The sequence below is a fragment of the Neophocaena asiaeorientalis genome, unplaced genomic scaffold (genome assembly GCF_003031525.2).
Source record: "Neophocaena asiaeorientalis asiaeorientalis breed wild unplaced genomic scaffold, Neophocaena_asiaeorientalis_V1.1 scaffold246, whole genome shotgun sequence".
NCBI classification, from domain to species: domain Eukaryota; kingdom Metazoa; phylum Chordata; class Mammalia; order Artiodactyla; family Phocoenidae; genus Neophocaena; species Neophocaena asiaeorientalis.
In genome coordinates this window covers 1,330,415-1,333,665 of record NW_020174551.1, presented here as the reverse complement: position 1 = coordinate 1,333,665, position 3,251 = coordinate 1,330,415, and the positions used below count along the sequence as shown (strand labels likewise).

Sequence of the window (3,251 nt, the reverse complement as noted above, 5' to 3'; positions counted from 1 at the left end):
AGCTTCCCTTGTTTGCTCGCTGCTCACCTGCTGTGCAGCCTCCTTGCTAACAGGCTGCTGACCAGTACTGGTCTTCAGCCTGGGGGTTGGGAGAACCCCTGCTCAAAAGGATTTATACTAAGGAAGCAGGAATGCTTTCCGAACCTTAAGTTACTTAAGCCTTATTTATAACTAGCATAAAAATTGAAAACTTAAATGCTTAATGACGGGGAACTATTGGAGATAAATTAAAATACATTCATTAGAAGAATTGTTAAACCATTAAAATTTGTTTTTCAAGGAATATTTAATAACAAGGTAGATAACATATGCTTATCTAACATGTATTTTTATATCACTGAAGCTAAAATAAAATGTCCTTTTTATTGGGTAAGTTTGGCCTGCTGTATGTGTACACTGCAGAGCAATTTAAAAAATACTGTAATTATAATTTCAGAACTTCAGAATCTGAATAGGTGCCAGTGTTCTCTCCTTTCTTTATATAGGAAAAAAAATCCTTTGAAAATCTTTTGAAGCTTGGACAAAAATTCCATAGCTGTATTCTTAGTATCACTCTGTAGAGTCTTCATTATTCAGATGATAACAAGGGAAGAGCTTCAGTGCAACCTTTTAGAGAAGACATTCCAGCTCTCATGATCTCATCAACCAGGAGAATGTTGGTGGCGATCACAATGCAGGAATGAAGAAGCTGTTTCTTTATGCAATAGATATCCCATATGCCTACTTCTGTTGTTACCATTGGCTCACCTGTGTTCAAGTCCACACCCACGAGTTGACCTGATTCTGAATGTTCTGCTTGAACTTTAACTAGAGTTTCCTGAAAGTCAAAACCAGAGTTCTGAGCAAGAACCTTGGGAATAATGAGCAATGTATCAGCAAATGCTTGAACTCCAAGTTGGGCCCTGCCCTTTACACTGGGCTTGTAGTTAATCAGGGCTTTTGCCATCGCCACTTCCACTGCACCAGCACCTGGAACTACACAGCCATCATCAATAGCATTTTTAACAGCTCTCAAGCCATCTCTTATTGCATCTTTGATTTGAGCAAGAGTGTGCTTTTTTGGTCCTTTGATCAACAATGTGACCGAGCAAGGATTGTTACATTTCTCAATAAAGGTGAACTTCTCTTCTCCCAATGTATATTCATAGACAAGTCCTGCATGTCCCGAACAATCAGGATTTAGGTCATCAAGAGAATTTAGGGCTACCCCACCACAAGCAAGAGTCAGCCTTTCCATATTTCTTCTTTTAGCTCTGCACAGAGCTACTATGCCTTCTTCTGCAAGAGCATCTGAGGAAAAGGTGTCAATTCCCTTTTGATTAATAACAACAAATCCTTTATCAACATCACCACAGAATTTCTTTTTCAGGTCTGTTATTTTTTTAACTCTGTCTTCAATGAATTTTCTTTCAGCTTTCACTAGTTTCTCTCTCTCCTCTGTACTCTTGTTTAAAAAAGCCAGAATTCACTTGTTTTTTCATATTCTAATGACACGTTGCATGTGAGGATGTACGCATCTTCTGTTCTCTTTTTCGTATCAGGATGCCATGCCCCATGGTCCAAAACAAGACCTCTGATTAAGCTTCTATTGTTTTCAGATTTAGGTTTCATCTCCATGATCTCAACCATGAAGAGGTCAATAGGTTCATCTTGTTTTTTAAGGGCTAAAATGGAGTCCACTACAGCCTCTGTTAAGACATCAGTAAGTTCAGCATGAACTTTAGTAGATAGAGATGTTCTGGCCACGTCTATGGTGTTTCCCTGTCCATCCCTTTGCTTACTTTGACTTGTTCCAAAAACTGAAGTGCCTTTTCCTTTGCACCTTCAAATCCTTCTGTAATTATTCTGGGACAAAGACCTTCAGAAATGTAGTGATCTGCCTGCTTCAGGAGCTCTCCCATGATTAGGACATTGGAAGTGGTACCATCACCAGTTATGTCATTCTGGGCTGTTGCTAATTTGGCTGTTAAGAAGGTTGTTGCGTGTTGAATTCGCATTTCGTGAAGCAGCACATTTCCATCTTTAGTGAGCTTGATGTCTCCAGCACCAGAAACAAGCATCTTCATGGTGCCCTTAGGCCCCAAGTTGGTCCTCAGCACATCCTGCAGCCCCCAGGCCACGCTGATGTTGACCGCCAATACCGCCTAGGCTCAGGCCACCCCGGCCTTGGGGTTCAGGGTCTTCACGGCTGCCATAGCTGACCCAGCAGAAGAAAATGAGGGAACCAGAAAGCCCAGAGCCAGTTCGGCATGGCCTGCCATCCTTGTAATTTTACACTGCTCTTTTTTTGTTTGTTTGTTTCAGTCTCCTACTTTCATGAGAGAGATTTCCTCTCACACAGAGACCTGACTCTAGGAACCCGGGACTGGCATGGCAGAAGCCTATACTTCACTTCGTGGAATTGTGGGCTTTTTATTAGAGCAAATGTTCTTAACTTGGGAACCATTACTTTAGGAGCTTCATTGTTCTCAGGTCAAGAGAACATGCTTAAAAAATGCTTGAGGACTCAAAGAGATTTTGTTTATCTGGGTTAGAGCAAAACTGAACAAGTGTTATTTTATTAAAGGTAGCTGCCATGTGCGATTTAAACCATTATTGATGAACTTTTAAAATTCTGTCACGTGAAAATAGATTGTTTTATCTCACTAACTTTGGATCGGTCTTTTACCCACACATAATTTTATATCATCATGCATTGGTCATTTGAAAATATTGGCTACCGAGTTATGCAGATCTTCCAAATGTTGACACATTTTTAAATACAAGCTATTTTAAAAATACTATTTATTAGTATCACCTTTGAGCTCAGAAAATTCTTCAGGTATTGGGAAGCTATTAGGCTCACAGCGGCCTATATAAGTCTTCTAAAATTTTCATTTTTGCTTGAAAGCTCAAATTTTACCTTTGGTGACAAATACTTTCAGTTTTTATTCCTCGAAACAATAAGCTCCCTTTGTTCATTTGTGAGAAGATGTCTGGCAAATACCTAAACTATGGTCTGAATACTAGTTTGGTGGTCAGTCATTCCTTCAAGTAAAGATAAAAGTTTTAATAAAAAAGAAGCGATTAGTTCAGCTCACAGCTCAAACACTCATGCCTTTTCTCAGAGCAACCGTTGTACTGTACTTCAGTATGTAGCAGAAGTGCTGTATGTGTACTTCCTGTTTCACACACGGAATGTGACTCAGGTTTGAGATCTAAAAAAAATTAATTACTTTTATTGCTTCCTCAAGGACTTTAAGTGAAACTGT

The 3,251-nt window shown here is 39.5% G+C and overlaps 1 pseudogene; it reads right to left on the bottom strand.

Annotated features, from left to right (window-relative positions):
• Positions 1 to 568: 568 nt before the first annotated feature.
• LOC112407877 (T-complex protein 1 subunit zeta pseudogene) lies at positions 569 to 2,195 on the bottom strand (annotated as a pseudogene).
• Positions 2,196 to 3,251: the final 1,056 nt, after the last annotated feature.